Source organism: Myodes glareolus, chromosome 1 (genome assembly GCF_982192425.1).
Source record: "Myodes glareolus chromosome 1, mMyoGla1.1, whole genome shotgun sequence".
NCBI classification, from domain to species: Eukaryota; Metazoa; Chordata; class Mammalia; order Rodentia; family Cricetidae; genus Myodes; species Myodes glareolus.
Window position 1 is genome coordinate 100,778,830 of NC_142026.1, and position 26,011 is coordinate 100,804,840.

General features: G+C 40.8%; 1 pseudogene; it reads left to right on the forward strand.

Moving 5' to 3' along the window:
• The window catches only part of LOC125394611 (microtubule-associated protein 1 light chain 3 beta pseudogene), a 32,559-nt pseudogene extending 10,297 nt beyond the window's left edge, over window positions 1-22,262 (forward strand).
• Window positions 22,263-26,011: the final 3,749 nt, after the last annotated feature.

The window sequence follows — 26,011 nt, forward strand, 5'->3', positions numbered from 1 at the left end:
GGAGTGAAGCAACCAGCTACCCTGTGACTGGCATCCCAGCTTTCTCAGGTCCCCCAAGACTCCGATGTCCACAAATAAGCAGGAAGCAGACTTGAGAACTCAACACCCTCATCCCCTTAACCTGCCATGCCTAACTCCTCGCCTTTTCATTATAAGAGAAAGGTGAGAATGTTGTAATTATAACTCTGCTGGCCTGCCCTGTCACCTGGGTACCCTGTCCCTTTAAGAGACAAGCTCCACCCACTCCCAATCTCCCCCTTCTCCATTGAGGCAAGGATCTTCCACCTCCTCTCCACCTCTTTCTGTCTCTGTCTGTCCTTCTTCTGAAGAAGCAACCTCCCCTGCTTTCTCTCTTTCCTCTCTAGCCCCCTTACCCTTATACCCTCCCAATACCCACTAAATAAATGCTATACCAAAAAAAAGAGAGAAAGAAATCAGCAGAAACATCAATGTTCATGACTGTTGACTGAGCACATGTAGAGACAACATCTTCAGATAGTCTTCAGAGAGAATGGATGACTATAACCAGAGATAGAAATATACAACCTCGCGAGGGAACATTTGTTCTGGCTGAGAAGAAAAACAAAAAGGGTGTGGGGTGGGGGGGCAGGTGTAAATATTATTTTGCTTCTATATCAAAGAACAAAACTGTGTGATAATTTTCACTTTTTTGATTATTTCCAATAATCTGTAGCCTGCAAATTTTTGAGTTGGGTAGAAATTTTGAATGTATATGTTGATCAGCGTTAGTTTGCTGTTAAAGATTAAAAATGTATTGAAGTAGATGAATTCCAAACTTTAAACAAATTCAAGTTAGGCAGGTATATAAGAATTGCATAGAGAATTCCTGGAATTTTTTTTCTTTGTAGGAGTTATAAATAATATTTAACTGGACAATTTATGTTAGATAAAATAGATTAGATGTTGATGCTGTTTTGGGGGTGATACAGCCACCATGGATCGTATGCCTGGGGAGTGCTGTTCAATCACATATGCTGATACTCCAGAAGTAGGGATCAGTTTTCACGGGGGAAATATCGGCTGTGCTGCAGAACCATTGCCCTGTTCATTCCGAGCTGCCTGGCTCACCTGAACTTAGCTGGAGACTGAATTTTTAGCCAATTTTTGATTCCTCACAAGTTTTTCTTTTCTGAAACAGGCTCTGAGTGAGGTATATCCTGTATGGCAATTCTCAGTTCTTGGAAATCCCATGACTCATTTCCTAAAATGAGCTGCTGTTATTTTTTCGGAACTTAATGTTTAAAGAGCAAAACAGATAATGACAAACTAGGCTCAGGTGATGACCATATTTAAAATGGTTTTAAGACCTATGCTGAGGGCTGGCCTGGGTGCGAGGGTGTGGGAGGAACACTCGCTACACACCTACTTCAGCTAAGAGACCTGCATCCAAATTACTGCAAGAGAATATGGACATGTATTTGGTAAGATGACAGTTTCAATCAAGAATCATTAAAATATGGACTTGTATTTGGTAAGATGACAGTTTCAATCAAGAATCATTAAGAATAGCGTGTCTTTCATTAGTTTATCAGGTACTTGAAGGAGAGGACCTTGTCTTATGGTAGCCCCTCATTTTCTTTCTCTCTCCTTTTGTTTTTATTTTAGAAACGGAGTGGCATCATATAGCCCTGAGTGGCCTTGGACTTGATATAGAGAGCAAGGTAGCCTTGAAGTCATAGAAATCTGCTTCTTGCTGGGATTAACATCATCACTGTGTCTGATCCCCCACACCCCACTTTTTTGTGACAAGGTCTCATTTGGTTTAGGCTTGCCTGAACTTGCCCTGCAGTAGTGGTTGACCTTCAGTTCCTGATCCCCCTAGCCACCAAACTTGGCCCACCTTTGTTAAAGCCTTTACAAGAGAGCTATATGTATTATTGGGAAACTGAATATTTGGCAACCAGGCTTTCCTCATTCTGGAACATGAGGAGAGGAGCAGAACTAGTAGAAAATATAAACATGCAAAAGAAGATATTTACTGTGGGAGCCTGACTCTAAAAAGTAGCTAATTTGCCTCTAATCAGGAGATAAAGCCAGGAAGACTGCAATTTGACGTCAGCATGAAATATAGTTTCAAAACAACGGAAACAATCAAGGACTGGGGATATAGCTTAGTGATAAAGAAGCTGCCTAGCATGTGAAGGCCCCGGGTGCCATTCCTAACAAGGCACCAACTCCCTACACAACAAAGCAACAAAGTCGGAGCTGGGTTGCTGTTTGGTGCTGGAGTCTGAAGTTTGCACGGGAGGCAGTGGGGAGGGCTGGGTGGATGCGAAGTGGGAAGATCAAGGAACAAGCAGAGTCTTTGAAGCTTGGCTGAAAACCACAATGAAGGACCGGAACTCCTGTCTGTCTGACTCCAGGCCTCTAATGCTTAGGATAGCGACACTCCGTGAGAGAGAAACTGATACCCCATGTGTCGAGGAGAAAAAAAAAGCCAGAGAAAGTGAATCATAAGCTCCAGTCAGGACTGCGGCATGGAAGGCCCAGCTGCGGCCCCACCCGACTGTGACTACGTGAGTCAGCAAATAGGCAGCAGAATGCGTGCTAGCCAGCGATGCTGCATGCCTCATTCCTGCACCAGCTTCCTGAGGAATGTGCTTGCTATTCCACACCTTTTGAAAAATATTTCTACGGCTTACATTGGCTGTGAATGATACAGGGCAGGGAGGTCACCAACCGAGCGCCTAGTTAGATGAACTGGCATAATACAAATTCAGTTTTTGGTGTAACCTTCTGTCAAGCTGGCATCCACACATACCTTTTAACGATGGGTAGCTTCCAAATAAAGACAAACGGGAAATACTGCCTGAAGCTAACAAAACACAATCGGCCCTCATACGAAAACATCCAGAAAGTCTCACTGTGATCCTGGGCTAGAAGAGAGGGCTGGAGCCCAGGCAGACAGAAGAAGTATTCTGAATTCTATAGAGACCTCTGTACCCTCTTTTAGCTGTTGTTATCATACACGCAGGGATCAGAGCTTAAAGTTGATCTCCAGAGAAAATATGTAAAACACTTTGACCCTACATCCAGCAATGAAAAGGCCCAACCGTCTGTCCTGTCATCCCAGTACTGGGAAACCAGAGGAGGGCTGCTTTGAATTAGAGGGTCGTTTGGGCTACATAATGAGTTTTAGAATAGTCTGGGCTACAGTGTGAGACTCTGTTTAAAAACAAAAGAAACACACACACACACACACACACACACACACACACACACACACAGAAAGGGGCCAGGCTGGGAACAGGTATGGCTCTTATCAAACTATTAATTTTTATTTTATGAGTGTTTGACTGCATGCCTGCGTGTGTTCCATGTGTGTGTCTGGCACTCACAGAGGCCAAGAGAGAATGTCAGATCGTCTGGAACTGGAGTTATAGAGAGTTGTGAGCTTCTGTGTGGATGCTAGAAACCAAACCCAGGCCCTCTGCAAGAGCAGTATGTATTCTTCACCACTGAGCCCACTCTGCGGGGCCAGGGATGGAGCTTATATCCACCGGTCCATAAAATCTAAAGACTTTTTCCTTTCAAAGAGGGGGGATGGAAGAGATGGAAGATGTTGGGAGCTGGAGATTTCTCTCCGTTTGTAGGCTTGTCTAGCATATACGAGGCACATGGTTGATCATCAGGACCACCCCAGCTGGGCATGGTGGAATATTCCTGCAATCCCAATACTACTGGAGCAGAGCAGAAGCAGGAGGATCAGATGTTCAAGATCATCCTTGACTACATAATGAGTCTGAGGTTAGTCTGGGAAACAGGAGAGAGCTTGTCAGAAAATAAGGGCCATTTTAGGACGGATGTCTGTTCCATTTTTCTCAGGCTTGAATTTGAAGGACAAAAGCTAATTTGAGGGACAGAGAGCCCAGACAATCCACACAACCTGGAGCCACATTGCTTTTCTCCTAGGAAAGATTAATTTGTACATTTCATCAAGCCTAAATAGATGTATCATCTGGCTTTGTCTCACTATTTTCTATAAATTGTTAAGTTACAACAGGCATGGTAATAAGAAATGAGGTCCTTTATTTCCTTAGCCTGGACAAACAGTAAGTAAATCCACTTTCCCATATTAATTTCTGTTTCCTGAGTTTTTTTAAGTTTACATTTTTAAAAAACAATTTCATTTGTTTATTTTGGTTTTTTTTGAGGCAGGGTTTCTCTGTGTAATCCTGTAGTCCTGGCTGTCCTGAAACTTACTCTTTAGAGCAGCCTGGCCTTGACCTCAGATAACCCCGCCCCCAAGTGCTGCGATTTAAGACTTGCTTAGAGTTTTCATTTTAAAATTACATATTTACTTACATATTTATGTATGAGTATGAGTGCATGGATGTCCCAGTGTACATGGAAGTCCGAGGACAACTTGAGGGACTCAGTTTACTCTTTTCACCATGGGAGAGTTTTGGAGATTGAACTCAGATTGTCAGACTTAGCACCAAGCATCTCTCGTCACTGATCTGTCTTGACAGCCCATGTTTCCTGCTTTCTTTTGCAATACAGGCAAACTAAGGAGGTAGGTTATGGGACACCAACACTTGGTAACAATACTTTTACCAATAAAGTTATAAAATCCTTTTATTTCGTACCTTTCATCCTTCCTCTAGCTGAATCACACCCTCCCTTTTATGTAAAATAATGCGGCTTTTGTGTTGGTGTCTTGGTTACTTTTTTATGGCTGTGAAAAGATGTCATAACCAAGGCAACTTATGAAAGAAAGCCTTTAATTGAGGGCTCGCTTATTCTTTCAGAGAAGCGCATGACCATCATGGCAAGAAGCATAGGAGCAGGAAGGCAGGCATGGTGCTGGAGCAGGAGCAGAGAGCTTACATCTTTTCTGCAAGTTAGAGGCAGAGGGTCTGGTGTGGGCTTATTGAAATGTTAAAGCCCACCCCAGTGACATACCTCCTTCAGAAAAGTCACCCCTCCTAATCCTTCCAAAACAATTCCACCAACTACCCACTAAATATTCAAATATATGAACTTGTGGGGGACATACCCATTCAAACTATCTCATTCTGCTTACTAGTACCCATAGACATGTAGTCTTATCATAAAGCAAAATATATTCAGACCAGCTTCAGAAGGCCCCATAGTCTTTTATGGTTTCAACACTATTTTAAAGTCCAAAGTCTCTTCTGAGACTTGCGGTACTCTCATACCTGTGACACTTTGTAAAATCAAAAGGTAAATTACATACTTCTAACATACAATGGCACAGGGCATACAGTACAATTCCAAAGAGGAATGGGGACATGATGGGGTAATAGTAGACCAAAAGCAAGATTGAAACCCAACAAGACAAACTCCAAATCCTGTAGCTCTATATCCATCATTAAAGGGCTTAGATGACTCTAAGAACTCCCATACCTTCCAGCTTTGCTGACAGCAACACATTTCTCTCTCTTAGGCGGATTTTACTCCCTCTCAATGTTCTCCTCCTCAGAATCCCAGGACTCTAACACCCCAAACATCTTGGGGTCTCCAAGGCAATCTAGGCTTCACCTTAACAGCTTTATTCAATGGCTCCTCGAGGCCTCCACGCTGGGACTTCCCTGTTACATGCCTGTCCTCAGTGGCTTTTCTTAACCTCTGAGGAAGATTCTGCAGCCCCTACTCCTGTATCTTTCATGACCCTAAATCCAGAACAATGTGACTGATACTGCTAACTTCCCTGCTTGCTTAGGAAGGAACCTGGCTCCCTACTTGAATTACCTTTGTGTAGAATTTCCTCTGTTGTTGCTCTTTTGGATCAGATAGTTCCTTAGGCAACTTATAAATGAAAATGTTTAATTGGGCTTATGGTTTCAGAGGGCTAGAATTGTATTAGTCATCTTCCCCATTAACAATTATTTATTGTTTTATTGTGTGCATTTTGCAGGTAGGCATGTGCATGTCACATTTCACATGTGGAGGTCAGAGGACAACTCTGTGGTATTGTGTCTTAGCTACTTTTCTATTGCTGTGAGAAAATATCATAACCAAATCAACTTATGAAAGATATTTGGAGCTCATGGGTTCAGAGGAATAGTGTCCATGACCATCCTGGTGGGGAACATGGTAGCAGGCAGGCAGACATGGTCTGGAGCAGTATCTGAGAGTGTACAGCTTTACCTACAAGTTCAAGTTCAAGTTCAAGTTCAAGTTCAAGAGAGAGAGAGAGAGAGAGAGAGAGAGAGAGAGAGAATGGAAATGGCACAAGTATTTTGAAACCTCAAAGCCTGACCCCAAGTGACTCACCAGCACTAAGGCCACACCTTCCCATCCTTCCCAAACTTTCCCACAAACTGGACACCAGGTTGTAGTAATAGGAGTGGTGGGCCCACTTCCCGCAGCCCAGCTAGCTTTACCCAAAATAATTACATGGAAACTGTATTTTTTTAAACACTGCCTGGCCCATTATCTCCAGCCTCTTATTAGCTATCTCTCACATCTTGACTAACCCATTTCTAATGATCTGTATGTCACCACGAGGTGGTGGCTTACTAGCATGAGTCTAACCAGTGTCTGTCTCAGGAAGGGGAATCATGGCATCTGACTGACTCTGCTTTCTTTCTCCCAGCATCCTGTTCAGTCTACTCCACCTATCTTAATTCTGCCCTATCAAAAAGCCAAGGCAGTTTCTTTATTAACCAATGAAAGTAACACATAGACCGAAGGTTCACCTACTCCACCAGGTATTAAAACATGAGCTTGTGAGGGACATTCTCATTCTAGCCACCACTAGTCAGTTTTCTCCTTCAACCTTTACACAGTTTCTGGGCATTGACCTCATGTACCTAGTCTAACACAGTACCTACCCCTCCCAAGCCATCTTACCAACTCATTGTCCTCATTTTATTTAGAAACTAAATGTGACTGGCTGTCACTTTGAGGCAGAGGAGAATTAAACATATTTTTAAAAGCAAAAGTCTTATTTTTAAGTAACAGAGGTATTTGGTATCTATGTAGAATTGCTGAACTCTTTATTTGTGAAGGAATGAAATCTAAATTCTTTGGGACTAGTAGAAAATTTGAAAGTCAGTAAATGTGGAGTCCCAAAAATGTGAGCCTATTTCTGCCTTGTCCGACAGTCAGAGAACTCTAGCATACTTCTGCTTCTTCTTTTGAATTAAGAGGTTTGACCTGGGGAATGGTTGCCTTCACGATACTTGGTCTAGGCTGGGTTCAATGCCTAAATAACAGAATGCTATTGACTTGATGTTTCAGTGTATTAAAGCAAATAACTGTTCGAGTTGTCATTTGTATCATGTTCAAGCAGTCTTTTGTCTTCTTCTTTCTGTTATATTGGGGTGTACGAGTATCTGAAAATTAAATGCAGGTGAATTTCAGTATTCATTGGAACTTCTTTCTGGTAGTATCTATGTTTCTGTTTTATTATTTTTACTTGTGTCTTCATGCTGTTTACTTATTTTTCTAATCCTTATGCCCCCACCCCGGTAAGTGGTATTTTTGTCGAAGCTGGCTCCTGACAAGTAAATAGAGAGGGTGGTGTATAGTTTTATCAATTTTCTATGCCGTTTCTGACTTACCTTTCTGATGTTCTCTTTATGATTAGTACTTACTGTAGGATCCTGTGCGCAAATGAACCATGCTGGAAATGACTAAGCTAGCCTGGGCTACAGTGACAACCCTTCTCCCCCCAAATAAAACAAAATAAAAATCCATGCAAATCAGCACAAATCTATAATTCCAGTATTTGGGAGGTAGAAGTAAGAGGATCAAGAGTTCAGCATCCTTGTGGATCACTAGTGAATCTGAAGCAAGCCTGAGCCACATAAAAACCTGCCTCAAAACAAAGAAGAAATCAAAACAAGAGCTAAGCCAGACCCCACCAGGTTGCTTCCAGTAGGCCATAACTATTCAACATCTTCACATGTGTTTCTTTAAATCTTCCCACTTCAGTATTTTCTTAAATAGAATTTCTTAAAATTTCTAATGATGTACATAATATATATATATTGGCGTTCAACTTGTATGCTGAGTAATTAACAAGGATGTGAAAATGAGGTTGCATTTGGCTCAATGCTTATATTCCTTGACCCTGAACCAGATGCAAGTGGAGACACTTGTGGTACACTGGTCATGCAGTGTGTCTCGACCTGCCTTATCACATGCATTATGAATTGTTTCATAACACTGCAGCTTTCATTTCTCCCATCTGTATTGGCACAGACACCGGCACAGCTCTGCAGAATTTATGGACAGCAATGTGCTCTCTGGGCTTTGCAAGCTTGGCACATCTGTTCTTATTTCAAGGGTATCTCAGCATATTTGTGCCATTTCCTTCAAGGCCTTGGCTTGGAAAGAAGAGAGTTTTCTGTTTTAGGTTCTTGTTACTTGCTGATGACAGGGTCAGGTTTTGCGTTTAGTTGATGCTTTTGGTTCATCTTTTTTACTGATATCTTTGTGTTGAAAGAACTAAATGTCTTGATATTTGATACTTAAAAATCAGTATCAAAGGAATGGTGCAACACAGGACAACGAGATGTGCGGCTTGTCAGTGAGCCGCAAAGCCCTTACACCAAAAGACTAACTTAAGGTGGAGTTCTATACACATGTGCCAGACTCCCTATAGATACAGTAAATCAGAAATCCCTAGGCAAACTGCAGTATTCTATTATTCAGGATATTTTGCTCCAAAGATCATTTAGATTATTAATTTTCTAATTAAAAACACTTTTTAATTTCAATTGTGTGTGTGTGTGTGTGTGTGTGTGTGTGTGTGTGTGTGTCTATTCATGGGAGTACAAGTTACTGTAAAGGTAAGAGACATCAGACCCCTGAAGCTGGAGTTATAGTCCATTGTGCATCAACCTGTGTGGTGCTGGACATTGACTGTGCGTAAGTGAGCTACCTTTCCAGCTCCTAAACTGTTTATTTCTTTGTTTACTCATTTGTTTGTAGCCAGGATCTCACTATGTATCCCTGACTGAACTGGAACTCTGTATGTAGACCAGGCTGACCATGAGGTTCCTTTGCCTCTGACCTCTGAGTGCTGGGATTAAAGGTCAATAAGTCTTGGAGAATTTTACACTCTGAGACAGGGTGTCATGTTTCCAGGACTGGTTTTGAAGTCCCAGTTTTTCTGCTTCTACCTCTCAGGTACAGGCATTGCAGGCATGGCATAGAATGTCATGGTCCTAAAATACATTTTAATTGTATGTGTTTTGGCAAAACAAAGTATATCAAAGGTAATCTTATTAAGTTTTTTCTTTTTTTCCTCTTTCTCTCTCTCTCTCGCTCTCTCTCTTTTTCTTTTTCTTTTTTCTTAAACTAGAAGTGTAGAATTATTTCACACAGAAAGTACATGCTATTTGTTTTACAAAGAACCCCATTGTACAGTAACTAGTGAAAAACTATAAAACAGTCAAGCTTCAAGTTACTGATGGGGGGCAGGGATGGAGTCCAGCTGTGAAACGCTGCTGTGGGCTGGCTGGATCTCCAGAAGCCAAGGACATGATTCCTGATGGCATTTTTCACTGGGTTTTCCTTGACAAGGTCAATACCATCATAGGGGTCTTATTCCAGTGGGTTTTCTTACTGTGGTATTGCTCATTTCTCTTTTATAAAAGAACCACAGAGAACCTAAGTGTATGATCTTCAAGCAGTGGAAAATAGGGTTCTGTATGAGACACTACAACCAAGAAATACCCCATGCAGTCCTCAGGATGACATATATGCTATTACATAGCATTACTTTTGAAGTGAAAAGGGACCCTGAGACCTAGTTATTTTACCCGAGGCCATGCGACTAATACAGAGCCTTTACAGAATTTAAATCCAGATCTGTCGGACAGTGGAGACAATATTGTTTCCAGGGCAGCCCTGTAAAAACAAGCCAGTTTTGTCTTCAATCACGGTTTTGCTCATTGTGACATCAATCTTTTTATTTCCTGTTATGGTTGCATCGTTTGTTATGAAGATTTCTATATACCTTTTACTCGTAGTTTTGTTCTCCTGTGGAGGTCGGTGTAGGGCTGGGGGTGGGTGGGTGCTTTGTTGTGGGTTTAGGAAGGAGAATTTTTACAAGCAGAACTATATACTCCACATTGCTGATTGTATAACTTATAGTATTTGTGTGCCTCTATTTTCAAAAGTTTAATATACATTTATTTATTTAGTGTTGGTGTGTGGATGTGTGGCATTTGCCATGGTGAGTGTCTCAAAGGTCAGAGAATAATTTTTGGGAGACATTTCTCTTCTTTCACCACACAAATCTTGGAGATTAAACTAAACTTGCCAGTTTGCCAGCAGGAGCCTTTACTCACTGATCTATTGTCTTTAAATATATATAAGTTACCTTGAAAATAGGTATCTTCAAATTGGATATGGTGGCACATCTGCATCTAATTCTAGAACTCAGGAGGCTGAGGAAATTGGATGGTAGATTTGAGGCCAACCTAGGCTACTTAATGAGACCTTGTCTCTAAATAAATAAATGAAGCTAGGCATGGTGGTGCATGTTTCTGACCGCAGTAGGAGGAGGATTGCCACAAATTCAAGGGCAGTTCAAAGTCTACACAGTGAGTTCAAGCTCAGTGAGGGATCCTACAAAGTGAGAACCTGTCTAAAAACACTAAAGAGAAATAAACAGACAAAAACAAACGAACAACAACAAAAAAGTTAACCTTATTGTATTTTGGGGAGTAAAACTACCCAGCAACGTGAGAAAAACTACTTTTTTTCTATATCTTTTTGTAGTTTTTGAATATTGTGTTATAAGAATTTCTGCATTTTGACATGATAGGATGTGGTTGTTGAAGAGAGATTAGTTTTATTCTTATAATCTCAAAGCAGAAATTAAAAAAATAAATGACAACGACAATTTTATTTCTTCAGTGCTAAGGTTGAACCCAAGACTAAATATTTTCATCAAGTGTCCCACCACTGAACTACAAAACAGAAACTTTAAGACCATGGCTGGGTCACTTTTGAAGGGTTTTCTGTGGTCTAAACTGCACTAGGCACCAGATAATAAAAGTGATCATGGAGGTTGGAGTTTAAATAAGATGTTGCATGCAACAATAATTGTAGCACAGATTTGGAATTGGAAGATAGAGCGCTATAGGTCATTTAACTTACTACTTTATTCGTGAAGAAGCTTGTATTTTAAGTGGCAGAATCATGAGAAGGACGCTCTTTAAACTTGGTCTTTGGCTTGATTTTAATATACCACTATGCCAGGTGGCAAGTGCCGGCATGATGAGATTATTTCATGAAAAAAAAAAACTTGTAAAATGCTTCTCCTCTCTCTCTCTAATAGTTTTTGTTAAATTTATTTTTTTTATATTGAAAATAGACTCTTTCATATAATACATTCTGACCACAGTTTCCCCTCCCTCTATTCCTTTCATCTCCTTCCACCTCTCCTCTTTCTCATATTTACTCTCTTTCTCGTCAGAAAAGAGTGAACCTCACTGGGACAACAGCCAAACACGACAAAACAGGACACAGCAAGACAAGGCAAAAGTCGAGGCTGGACAAGGCAACCTGAGAGAAGGAAAAGAGTCTCAAGAGCAGGCAAGAATCAGAGACCCACTCGCTTCCAACGTTAGGAGTCCCACAAAAACACTGAGCTAACAGCCATAACATGTGTACAGAGATAAGATATGTTGACTGCCAAACATCATCTCTTGCTCACATGTTTTAGGAAAAGCATTGAAATGAAGGAGAATTTATATCAAGAAAATGTTTTGCTTTATTCTGTAAAATTTCTTACTCGTGAGACTATTTTATGTGATTGCTACCACACTGGGAGGCAAATATTATTGAATGGTAACAGATTTTTTCTTTTTTTGTGCTATTTCTCTCAGGATAAACATGTGCTCTGTATATTCATTTACTGTGAGGGAGGATTAGTCTAGACATGGCATCCACAGCAGGGATACTACCAGTGTCACCATTACCATTGGCTGATGAGGAACAGCGATAATCAGAAAGTTGATGATACTGAACAGTGGGTCAATTGAACATTTACTAGATAAAAGGGTGGGAGCTGTTTTCTCAGATAAAAATCTAGTCTATTGGCTAGCAATGGTGGTGTAGGCCTTTAATTCTAGCACTTGGTGTAGAGGCAGGTGTATCTTTGTGAGTTCAAAGCCAGCTTGGTCTACAGAGTGAGTTCCGGGACAGCCAAAGCTACACAGAGAAACCCTGTCTCAAAAAATAAAAAAAACAAAAGAAAACAACAGCAACAAAAAAGCCAAGCCAAAAATCTAATCTATTTATTTGACCAATGTTGTGAGGAGGCCGCTTGTTGGTTCCCGGCTGCTCAGCAGCTCAGACCCAAAATAATCACACAGAAACTGCATTAATTGCATTACTGCTTGGCCTATAATCTCTAGCTTCTTATTGGCTAGCTCTTACATCTTAATTTAACCCACCTACTTTAATCTGTGCATTATCACAAGACTTTGGCTTACTGGATAAAGTTCTGGGACTGTCTCCAGTGGGGCTACTTGGCTTATCTCCTCTCTATCCTTCTTTCTCCCAGCATTCAGTTTAGTTTTCCCCACCTAGCTAAGTTCTGCCCTGCTATAGATTCAAAGCAGTTTCTTTATCCATTAATAGTAATCACAGCATACAGAGGGGAAACCCACATCACCTCCCCTTTTCTGTTTAAATAAAAAAGGTTTTAAATTTAACATAGTAAATTATATATAACAAAAAAGTTATCAAGTAAGAATTACAGTTACAATATTTATATCTACTTTATCTTTTATCATAACTAAGGAAAACTATAACTATCTCTGGTCATTTAAAAATACTTCAAATAAATTCCTTTCACCTGAAATGGCATTGAAAGATACCAAATTTGTGAACTGAAATACACCATCTGGTACTCAGATGCAGGCAGACCTCACTTTCTGGTGGGTTCTCTGGCTCTTTTCTTCTGCATTCATCCTTAGCCAACAAGTCATGCTTTCTGCAATGAGAACCAGATCCCCAAATGAAAGAATCAGTGATAGATTTCGTGAGTAGGTTGACTCACTGACGTGGAAACCAAGTTTCACTGTAGTACCTTACACCGGAGGCAGGCTGGAACCCTTGGTTTCCTCATTTTCACCCGTGGCTTTCAACCACCATGTTGCAGTACTTGCTGAGTTTCTCGTACCCTGGCTCAATTTTGAGCCTACTTTCTCCCCCCCCCCCCCCCCCGCTTCTCATCTGTAGCCACATTGATAATAAGCACACACATCATTGGAACCATTCTCAACCAATTAGAACAATTTCCCAAGCAAGTCCAATCAGTTGACTTTAGAAATTTAAATATCCATCAAAGACGCATGAACACCTTTGTATTTTGGCAGCCCATTCAAATCACAGGTTTGACCTAGTGCAGCTCACAGGGGAGTTTCGCTTTTCACTTTGGTTGACTTAGACATGGTATGTTAGCAAGGTCTGTAACCTTGTCACGTTATTTTGTCTCACAAGTTATAGACTTGTGAAAACTCCCTCCATAACACGACATTAAAGTCCCAGGTCAGACTCACTACCGAGCTTAGGCAAAGAAAGCGAAATACTTTTAGCTGCATGGCTTTCTTTTAATTTATAGACACCGTCCACTGACTTTGCCAGATTTCAGAAAAGAGCCGTTTGACCCATCTGTGGTCTATTAAGCAACAATTAATCAACATGGGGGAGTAGACACAAATAATTTATAGTTAAGTCATGACAGCACTGGCATTTTTGTCAGCTCAAGACTTTAGCCTTGTGATTTTCCTCATTAACCAAGTATTCTCATTAGCTTGGTCTGTATTACACTGTCCTCAGGCCCCTCCTGCTGGGTGTCCACAAATGATGTAATTTCTCAGCTGAAGTAGCATGCTGTGTCTGGATAGAGACGGCGGCCTCTTTGTGGAAAGCTTTATTTTTCTAAGACATTTGAGGACAGCAGACACAGTGTCTTCAACTGGACCACCACGTGCTACTCCAATCCCTTCGAACAAATTAAATTCCCTTGAGGAGTTAACTGAGCCGCATGTCATTTTGTTAAGGGTTAAAACACTGGAAATATTTGCCTCTGCAGCTCAATCTTGCTTTCAATGGTACTTACGATAATTTAAGGAATCTTGGTGTAGAGCAAGAATTATTTCAAAGTTTTCTGTCATATTCTATCTTTATCTACGTACATATGTGTCTATGTACGTATCGAGTGTGTGCACAGAGTTTTGCAAGCTACAGCATGTATAGGGAGGTCAGAGCACAATGTGTGGGAGTCTGTTCTCTCCTTCTACTAGGTGGGTCTCTGGGATCGAACTCAGATCTTCAGGTTTGGCAGCGCACCCCTTTACTAGCTGAGCTACTTCAGCAGCTCAGGAATGACCTTGACCACACGAAAATTCAATAACGGATGGATAATTTTAATTGTTTCCGAGGAAATTTGTGTTGTCAAATGTAAATTTATGTTATATTTAGGAAATTACCTTTTAAGCTTTATCTAGAATTTTTTCTTTTTATCTTGGTATGATAAAAGGAGCAGTACAATCTTCTTACTACACATACACACACATACACACACATACACACACACTTTACACATAAACACAAACATACACACATTCCACACATACACACACATGCACACACACATTCCACACACTCTACATATATACACATATACTCCACAATGCATACATACACATATAAATACACATACACATACATACACACACACACACACACACACACATTCCACACTTGCTTGTGTTCTTAGAAATGGTTAAATAAATATCTACCATGCTTCAGGCACTATACTTAGTTTTTGTGCCCAAATATTTGTAAAAACTAGTCTGTGTCCCATGAGAGCCTCACTATTTAGTTGAGAAGGAGACCTTTATCAAATCCATGGCAAAGTTTTGACTGAATTTGTCAGAAAGATGAGGGCAGGGTGCTATATGAAGTGGGGAGCCCGCGTAACAAAGAGTTACAGAGTGAGTAAAATTGCTCTGAGATTCCAAAGCCTGAACAAGTCTGTCAGGAAGAGCCCTGGGGGTTATTGCACTTGGTAGAATGCTAGCTTCGCACGCTTTAAGCCCAGGATTCAGTCCCAAGCACAATAAATCAGATAGGTGACACACACCTATAATTCCAGTCCTCCAGAGTGGAGGCAGGAGAATCAGGTTCAGGGTCTTCTTCCTTATGAATTCTAGGCCAGTCTGAGCTACTTGAGACCCTGTCTCAGAACCGAAAGACCAAAGCCTAATAACAACAAAAGCACATTGCTGATTCCCTGTAGGGCAGCAGGTTGAGAAGGAACAATGAGAGAATTTCACGGGTAATCATGGGCATGACTTTAATGCCAGAACTTGGAACTCAAAGCAGGTGGATCTTTGTGGGTTCAAGGCCAATGTGGTCTACAGAGTGAGTTTCAGGACAGCGAGAACTACACAGAGAAACTCTGTCTCAACAAACAAACAAAAACAAGAAGAAAGAAAGAAAGAAAGAGAAAGAAAGAAAGAAAGAAAGAAAGAAAGAAAGAAAGAAAGAAAGAAAGAAAGAAAAAGGAAGAAAGAAAATTTCAAACAACAGAACATGGAAAAAATATGGCAGTTTGGCCAAAGGTACACAGAAGAAACAAAGGAGAGCCTTACATGATGCTCATGTTAAAGTGTACACCTAACCTGCAGGAAATGGGAGAATCAATGTTTTTGAGCAGGTTTGCTCCTTCATTTCAAAATATCAGTTTGAAGATATTTGAGCAATATCAGTTGCTCATTCAATTAGGAACACTAATATTGTAAATCAAGGCTTGCGTTCAAACACAGGAAATGGTCTCTTTCTTTGACGTTTTTGGTGATTCCCATCGCTACTCTGCAGCACTCATCAGAGAATTCTGTTAGAGGAGACCTTGTGCGGTGTTGGGTACCCTAAGATGCAGGAGAGAGCCGAGCCTGGAAGCTGACATGGAGAGTACAGCCTTGTTAACTTCTGGGAATGCAGATTGTAATTTCCATTTTTTTTCCCATTTCAATTGGACCAGCAGATGATAGTTGATCAAAATGTATTGTTATATTAAAAATCATCAAGGAAGTAGATTTTACGAATTCTTACCTCCTACCACATAAAAGTGACATGAGTGTAAATAATGCATGTGTTAGCTTGATTTAGTCATCCTGCTGCGACCTGGATATATACATATGTGTGTGTGTTATATAAATACACACATAAACATGACAACATGATATGTACAAAGAATACATACATTTTTGTTAGCAAAAAACAATGACTAGCCTGCAAAAAAATATAAATGGGAAATAAGTTGACCAGCAGATTGAATTTTTGTTAAATTTTTCATAATGTGCTTAAAGATCATGTGTTTCTGTAAATGATTTTCCCTTCTGCGCAGTTTGAAAGAATTATGCAAACCTTCCCCTTTAAAAAAAAAAAGTCCTGAGAAAATATGGCTAGCTTTGTGGGTTTTAAAAAAGTAATTCATTAATTAAAGTTTTTAAACACAGTCATAGCTGTGAATAACACATCCGCAAAGTGAATTCACTCACTGTCTGTGGCTGGAAATGTGGCCGTTCTGAAGGTTGGAATTACAAGGGAGTGGCCAGTTGAATGTGTCACGGAGGAGATAACCTCACTGTTTCCTTTAAACTCTGCTCCACCCAAAATGCCAAACTGCTTCTAATATGCTCAAATGAAGCCTGTTTTGGTAGCAATTGCTAAAATCAAACAACAGTGGCACATCACAAAATTCACAAGGACTATCTGGCTCAGCGAGGTGAACCATTTGTGGCGAACAGCAAGGCAGACCCGGACCCAGCTTTGCTTAGCAGAAGCTGTCAGAATTCTGGGTAAACGGATTGTAAATTCTCATGGGGATATAATTGCTTTAGATCCAGAAATATTTCCCCTTGTTTCTCAACACTTAGAATTTTCAGGTGACTGCAATATCAGATCCAAATGTCTCTCTGGAGCATAGAAAATGTTTTTATATGAAATACTAACACTAAAAATAGAGAAGCCTTTTTTTGGCTTTCAACTGCTGAAAATTATAACATTTGACGAGGGAAGAGTGAGTTAAATTGCTATGTTAGCTAAAATCTCCCAGTGCCTATAACAAACGTGTTATATTTACCCCATGAGAGTCTGTGTTTAGTTTTCTTTAAATGGGTTAGAACATGGGCTGTTCTCTCACCCCTTTATATCGCTTTGCATCAAATAGCTCCTTTTTTATGTTGTTCAGGAGTATTTCCTATACTAATTAGAGTGCTTATTCTGTTTCTCAACTGGAGACCCTTACCTTTTTTGGTTGTTGTTGTTTGGCAAGGTCTCCGTTAGGCTGTCCTGAGGTTGTGATCCTTGTGGCTCAGTTTCCCAAGTGCTGGGATTGCAGGTGTGAGCCATCAAGTCCTGTTACTGCTCATTTTCTGAACTATTTGCTTTAAACATATTTTTTAACCTCCCTCCCTCCCTCCCTTCTTTCCTCCTTCTGTTCTCTTCCTTTCTACCTCCCTCCACTCCCCTTCCCTCCCCCCTCTCCCTCCCCCTCTCCCCGATCTCCCTTCCCCTCTCTCTCCTTCTCTTTGTTCTGAAGCATCAGAATCTGCTCTGCTATGGTTCTCTCCAAGCAACCAGCTCCCTGTCTCTAGTGACACCCCAGTTCTCTCTCTTTTTTTTCTCTTGGCACCCAACTCTCTTTTTATTTTGAGTCTCAGTAAGTTGTTCAGAATGTCCTTGAACTTACTCTGTGGCGCAGGAAGACCTTGAACCTGATGATCCTCCTGCCTCAGCATCCCACATTGCTGGTATTCAGACCTACACCACCACTTTTTCAGCTTCTATATTTTCATTGTACAAGATTGTGATGAGAAATTTGCTTACCATAATTTCGGAAGTATTTACTTTATTTCTTCCTTTCTTAATTAGGATACATTCCTCTGTCTCCCTTGAATAAACAGTTACAAACTTGTCAGCAAAGATTTCCAGTAAGTCTTAGAAATACTGTCTACTCACAAATACCACCTTTAATGGACACACATCCCCTTGGAAAATGTAGGACACCATCACACTGGGACATCTTCACTCATAATGTTTGAAATCATTAGTTCAAGTTGTTGGCAGATGAATAAATTTCCTCTACAAGGCCTTGCCCTCTTACACTAATTACACATTCTCTAAAATTTTCAGTACTGAAGAAGCACATATTTTCCCCCATGATGGTATGTCTATGTTACTAGCTTGATACGACTGTTAAATTGGGATGTCAAGGAACAAATTGGCTAAAAATAGTTTATGCTGAAGTCAAACATCCTACCTACATTTGGCTTGAAGTGTCAATTAAAACGTGTTCTGGGCAAAGGCCTATCTATCTTCCTTCTACTTAGAATCTCCATGGGAGAGAAGTTTAAGCTCCATAGAAAATAAACTCAATAAGATGAAAAGAGCCAAAGACTTGAGGATTGCGTGATTCATTTTCTGTAGGTAAATCCAGCCAAACTGTGAACGTGCTTGGAGGCACATATCAGCTGCAGTCTGAGTGGGTTAGCTTGCTTCTAACAGAGCTGACTCAGGGAAGCATATGGAATAGAGTTAGGATGGATTGTAGCACATTTGTTTTACACACACTAGGGGCTATTATAATCTGTTATTAAGAAAATTAACAGGCACAATAAAACAAAGAAATAAACGGTCAGAATGCCAACAATTTAAATGCTTCTCATTGTTAGTATTTCAAACAGAATCAAAATGCTGTTTCAGGAAAACATTCTTCAGAGTTTTTATTGGATTTTGTTCTGACACAAACCAATCTTTGATGCTTATTAAAACTTAATTTAAGTTATTTTAAAAGCCAAAATTTTAATGAAAAACATTCTTTTAAATAATTTCGTGCAAAAAGGAATCTATGATTTGAAATAGAGACTTTGCTGAATGTTAGATGGCCTAGGAACCAGAGTTAATAATATTTGGGGGAATTTTGCATATGGATGTCTTTGATGAGTCCTTTATATGATAAGCTATAACTTTATTTTGACAAAGGATCAGAATATTTCTATATTTTTGGTATCCTATTCAAGGAGTAGTTAGGAGAAACCCAAAGGAAAGATTTGGTAGATTCCCTGTTACCTGTTTCAATGATTCACTAATTGAGGACCACTGAAAGTCTTTTTGGTAGTCCCCTCCCCCCATTCTGTGGTTTAAGAATATTACAAAGCGTCCTATCTAATCACTTGCGTTCCTGCTGCCTTTAGTAAATTCGCCAGGAAGACACACTCTTGCCTGCTTGTCTGGCTTTGGTTTTTTCAGTTGGCTTTCAGTTTTTTGGGCTACCAAACCCTCCACTCATTTGTTTCTCATGAACACCTTAAACACACTTCTCTGATAGCGTCAACATCTGTTGAAATGTGGGCTCTAAGTTGAATCCTTCCCTTTTTACGCTACTTCTCTAAAAATCCTTGAGGTTTTCAGGGCTGGCATTGGCTGTCTAAGACAGATGTTCCTAGCTATGAAATGCCCTCTTCTGATTCAGCTCCACCTCTTTTCTTACTGTGGACGTTTCTGAATTATACTTCAGCTCTGTCTCTTGGCGCAGTGTCCTTGGTTAAGAAGCTCTTCGGCATGTCATAGTCTCATTGCCTGCCGTGTTTGTCATTTTTCTTTGAGTCCATTTCCCCTTGTTTATTTTTACCTTTTAATAATTTATGTCCTTCGATTGTGGAGAAAAATGTATGTCCCACAAAGTGCATTTTATTTTAAGTTCCCCCTCTTGTAACCACTTCTGTATTGGATCATCCATCTTTCATGCCTGAATCTCATTCTTTCCTATGTTCTGCCACATCCGTTCTGATTTCTCTAATTTAAGCCAGAACGTTGGATTTCAAGTCATATTATTTTCCTAATATCTTTAGATTGTTTTGAAATATAAAGTTATGTTTTTGATATATTTGTAGACACAAGGTTTCCACTTCCCTGCTCCCCCCAGGGGTGGAGGGTATTTGCATTTTCTCTACGTACATTCTTTTTCATTTTGCTCTTTCTTGTTTGAGTTGTATAGGATCTCATCTTCATCACTGCAGGGGCTAAATGGTATCTGCCCCTCCTCTTTTCTTACTAATGTGGAACTTCAAATGTGACCTTACTCAGAAGCAGCACTTTTATGATTGTAATTAGGTTGTAATTACAAATGCTCCACAAGTTTTTGGCTTCTTGATGTGCAAATGTGGTGTTTTCAGGAGACACCTGAAACCCTTTCTCCTCCTGTAATAAAATATGACCAAAGGCAATTTAAGGAAGAGAGAATTATTTTGGCTTAAGGACCCAGAGACAATCTACATGGTAGGATGGCAATACGGCAACAAACAACAAGCATGGGGGTAAGAACGGGAAGCTGAGAAATCACATTTTTGATCACAAGCTGGAAGCCTGCCCTGGTGTTGTGTTCCCCTAGCCAGGCTGTACCACCTCCCCCAACAGCACCACCATAGCGGTTAGACTGAGAGTTCCCCCCTCCCAGGTTTGTACATTTAAATGTTTGGCTCCCAGTGATGGACTGTTTTGGAAGGATCAGGAGGAGTGGCCTCGTTGGGGGAGGTGTGTCAGTGGGCTTTGAGGTTTAAAAAAAAACCAAAAAACACCCTGGTTCAGTCTTCTTCTCTCTGCCTCAGATTTGTGGATAGGGTGTGAATTCTCAGCTACTGCTTCAGCAGCATCCTTGCCTGCGGGCTGCCAAGCTGCTTGCTGTGATGGTATTGGACTCATCCTCAGAAACTATAAACAGGCCCCCAATCAAATGCTTTCTTCCGTAGGTTGCTTTGCTCTTAGTGTATGTTTTCAAGAATGGAACAGTAACTCCCAACTGGGAGCCCATTGCTTAAATACTGGAGCCTATGGGAGACAGTTCTCATTCAAAGCACCATAAAGAGCAGTAAAATTCAGAACTCCATTGGCCAAGGAGCTGGCTGGCTCAACAGGAAGGTGCTCGATGGTAAGCTGGACAGATCCCTCGGGACCCACACAGTGAACGAAAGGAGAGAGCTGACTCCAGCTGCAGGTTTTTCTTTGTTCTCTGCATGCGTATGTTGACACTCGTGAATCTGTGATGCTCTCATACACTCACACATACACAGGCACACGAACAAACACACACATGAACACACAGGCACACAAAATAAATAAATATTATTTAAAAAAAATTAAATTGACTCGTGCTAAATAAATTTTAGATGCTCTTGCCATCAGTCAACCGACAAGAAAAACAAAACCATGGGAGGTGGAAAGATGGCTCCGGGAAAAAGAGCATTGCCTGTTCTTTAACTCAACCTGGGTTCAGTTCTCAGCACTGCCAGGACAGCACACAGCTGTCTGTAACTACAGGCTGAGGGAATCTGGAGCCCCCTTCTGGTCTCCGCAGACACTGCATGTGTGCGGTTCTCAAGCAAACATGCAGGCAAAACACTTGAAGAAGCCCGAGAAGTGGCAGTTGCAGGAGGCAGAACCACCAAGTCGAACCCTCGCGCCTTGCGGTTGGAGACAACCTTCAAGCAGTGTGGAAGATTCCAACAAAGAGTGGAAGATGTCCAGCTTATCCGAGAGCAGCACTCCACGAAGGTCCTGAGGATAATACAGCCATACAAGGGTGAGAGGCAACTGCCTGTCCGGGACAAAACCAAGTTCCTTGTATCTGATCACATTAACCTGAGCAAGTTGATCAAGATAACTAGAAGGCACACAGCTCAACCCTAACCAAGCTTTCTTGGTGAACCAGCACATCCTGGTGAGCATGTGCACGCACGATGTCTTGGAGCAGTACCAGAGTGAGAAGATGAAGATTGCTTCCTGGACATGTTGCGCGCCTCCTAGGAGACATTCAAGACGACCCTGGTTGTGTAAGACTGGACCAGGGTCTAACGTGTTAACGATGGAGATAACGTGTTATCAAGGAGAAAACGGGCCGTTACAAAAGGTCAGGACATAGGACCCTATCTAGGGTTGCCGAAAACTTGGGATTAGTCAAGAACGGAGCTTTATGCGAAGGCATTCAGCTTGAAAACTTGTCTATCTTGCTTTAAAACTCCAGAAACTGAAAAAGAACTTTGCCTCCCAAGTCGTCAAACAAAAACAAACAATAAATATATAATAAAGGGGGAAAGACATGAGAGGATGGATATAATACTTTTCTTAACAGCAGTAGCCTTGCTATTATCGGTATATTTATCTATCTATCTTTTAATTTTATTGATCACATAATATGTGTTATGCCTTTAAAATATACAAACATTTTAAAATTTAGTTTTCTTCTTATGCATGTAAATTAATTAAAAAAATCTGAATTTCTTTAAGATTTATTTTTTCATAGGTGTGTGTGTGTGCCGCATGTGTACGAGTGTCCCTGGAGACCAGAAGGCAGGATTAGCTCCTCTGAAGCTGGATTTACAGAGGATTATGAGTTGCTTGATGTGTGTGCCGGAAACTGGCTGTGGATGTTGTGGAAGAGCCAGTCACAAAGCCCTCTTAGCCAATGAGCATCGCTCAGGCACCAACAAGTGAGCTTTATAAAGCCATTGTTTCCTTCTTCCCCATTCTCATTTTCCTTTATTTGAGAAAAATACATTTTATTCTTTTGAGTTGATTATTTATTGGCTTCTATATCTAAAAATTGGATTATTTATATTTCTTCTTCCTGTTATTTCCACTGTGGACTTTCTTTCCACAAGGCAAGAAATTGAGGTGTCCCTGTTCACTCAGTGGCCATTCTTCAATCACAACTTTCATACTTGCTTTCTACCTGTTCCCCACCTTCTTTAATTATATGCTACTGTTTCTTGAATCAATACATGCTAGATCACTGTCTACAGGATTATGACAGTTAAAATGCTGTTTCTACTTCCTCTTGGTAATTCATAGCTGTCACATTCTGTTTGCTTGGTTTTCTTTGTTCTTTCTAGTAATTTAAGGCATGGGTGTTGCAAGCACACTGGGGCTCATCAGCGGCCCACTAGTCTGGGAGAGCTGCTCATTACTCTGGTGCACCTCACACACAGTCAAGATCTAAGACGCTGTTTCCGTCTCTCGAGGAGCCCTTTTTCACGTCCTAGTCAGGTTTTGTTTCCTACACCCCATCTTTGCTGATTGGTTTTCTGATTTAAACGAATCACATCTACAGTGAACTTTTTTTTTTTTTAAAGAAGATTAAATATGTAGCCAAGGCACATATGCCTCTAATCTCAGTTCATTGGAGTCAGAGGCAGGATGATGAAGAATTTGCAAGTTTGAGGCCACATGAGTTACATGAGACCTGTCTCAAAGGGGAAAAAAAGCTGGCAAGGTACTCAGTGGTTTGTTTCTCATGCCTGACAACTTGAGTTTCACTCCCAGAACCCATGGTGGAAGGACAGAGCTGACTTTCAAAGATTATCCTTTTATGCATAAAAATTTTCATTTTTAATTTTTACTTATTTTATTTTATTTTATTTTTTTGGACAGAATCTCACTCTGTATTCTAGGCTGTCCTAAACTCACTGTGAAGTCTAGACTTGTCTTGAACTCATGACAATCCACCTGCTTCAGCTTCCTGAATACTGGAATTACAGCTAGGAGCCATTATGCCTTGCTTTCAAATGCTTCAACTATCTTTTTAAAATTTGTAAAACTTTCCAAGCAGTGGTGGCACATGACTTTAATCCTAGCACTAGGGAGGCAGAGGCAGGTGGATCTCTGTGAGTTCGATGCCAGCCTGGTCTACAAAGCAAGTTCCAGTTCAGCCAGAACTCTGTTGAGAAATCCAGTCTCAACAACAAACAAACAAATAAATAAATAAATGAAAGAAAGAAAAAATGTAAACTTCCCTTCCTCTTTTTTCCTCCTCCCTTCCCCCTTCTCCTTCCTACCCTCTCCTTCCCTTCTCCCCCATCTCTCTTCTCTTTTTCCACACTGTCTTCTTCATTCTGTTATTCTGTTTTTCTTCTGGTATTTGAGACTGGATCTTACTTTGTGGCCCAGGTTGGCCTCAAATTTACTACATAGCTCAAGCTAACTTAGAATGTGGTGTAAGCATTTGACTTTGTGCCTGGAAATTCCTAAACTTTCATTCTGAGAATTTGTTTGAATCATTCTTTCCGTTCTATATTAGACATCAGGTCATGTAGCCTAGCCTGGCTACAAAATTCCTCTGTAACCCAGACTGGCTCTGGCTCCTCCTGACTTCACCCCACAAATGCTGGCATTGGAGGTGTGTCCCGCAACATTTCATCCGTTTTAAACTATTCACTGATAGCTTTCCCTCTCCACTTTCTATAGACGCCCATGATTGACTGTAGCTTACAGACGGCCCTGTGGTTTTCTTGTCATTCTTCTTGAACTCTTTTTTTACTCTGCTGAAGACTTTGTGGGCTTTAACTTCCACTGGGTCTGTTGAGAAACTGTATGTGTGTGGACACAAGCAGCATTTAGGTGTATGTGTATGTATGATTGTGGGACACAAGTCAAAGTTGAATGTCATTTTCATTTGCTCTCCACACCATTATTTATTTATCATCCTTGGAGAGAGAAGGTGTTAGTCCTCCCTGGAACTAGACTTGCAGGTAGGATGAACCACCTGAATAGGTGCTTAGAATCCAATTCAGGTCCTATGGAAGAGCAGGAAGTGTTCTTAGCATCTGAGCCACCTCTCCAGCATGGTTAACAGCACAGGTTTTAAGTGTATGCAGCCGGTTTCATTTCTTCTGTCTCCACTCACTTTTTGAGGCAGGGTTTGTCACTGAACCCAGAGCTCCTAGATTCAGGCAGGCTGCCTGCCCGAAAAGCTCCACTGATGTGTTTGCGTCTCCCTGCACAGTGTGCACAGCTTTTTAACCAGGGTGCTGCAGAGCAAGCTGAGGTTCTCACGCCATGGTGGTAAGCAGTTGATGAGCTGAGTCTTCTTCCCTGCACCTTGAGATATTTTTAAACTTGTACTTGTTTTTAATCCCCAAGATAATGTTTGTCCCTGAACTTCTCTCTTCTCTTCTCTTCTCTTCTCTTCTCTTCTCTTCTCTTCTCTTCTCTTCTCTTCTCTTCTCTTCTCTTCTCTTCTCTTCTCTTCTCTCTTCTTCTTCTTCTTCTTCTTCTTCTTCTTCTTCTTCTTCTTCTTCTTCTTCTTCTTCTTCTTCTTCTTCTTCTCCTTCTCCTTCTCCTCCTCCTCCTCCTCCTCCTCCTCCTCCTCCTCCTCCTCCTCCTTCTCCTTCTTCTCCTTCCTCTCCTCCTCCTCCTCCTCTTTCTTCTCCTCCTCCTTTTCCTTCGGTTTTTCAAGACAGGGTTTCTCTGTAGCCTTGGAACTAGCTCTCGTAGACCAGGCTGTCCTCGAACTCACAGAGATCTGCCTACCTCTGCCTCCTGAGTGCTGTGATTAAAGGCATGTACCCCCACTGCCTGGCTTGCCCCTGAACTTTTCTATTTTTTTAAAATATTTATTTATTTATTATGTATGCAACGTTCTGTCTACATGTAAGCCTGTGTGCCAGAACAGGGCACCAGACACCATTGCAGATGGTTGTGAGCCACCGTGTGGTTGCTGGGAATTGAACTCAGGACCTTTGGAAGAGCAGGCAATGCTCTTAATCGTTAAGCCATCTCTCCAACCCCTTTTCTATTTTTGCAATGTTCTCTTCCCTTTTTGTGATTGTCATTTTCTACACTTCACAACATGTTACTGATAGATTGTCTCATTTGTTTTGTTCAGTAAAATTTACGGAAGGTTTTTGTTTAGAATAATTTCCTGACCTAGGCTCCAAGGCACAAGACTGAAAATAAAAATGGAGTCATGTTAACATTCTAAGCCACTAAACACAACTAAGTGGGTTGCTTGCTCCTTTTCTATTGTTTTCCAAACTTCGTTTTTTTGTTTGTTTGTTTGTTTTGTTTTGACAGGGTCTCTCTATAATGTTGCTCTAACTATCCTGGAACTTGCTATATAGACCAGGCTGGCCCCAAACTTACAGTGATCCATCTGCTTCTGTTTCTAGAATGCTGGGATTTAAAGGCTTGCCTTATCACTTCTGACTCC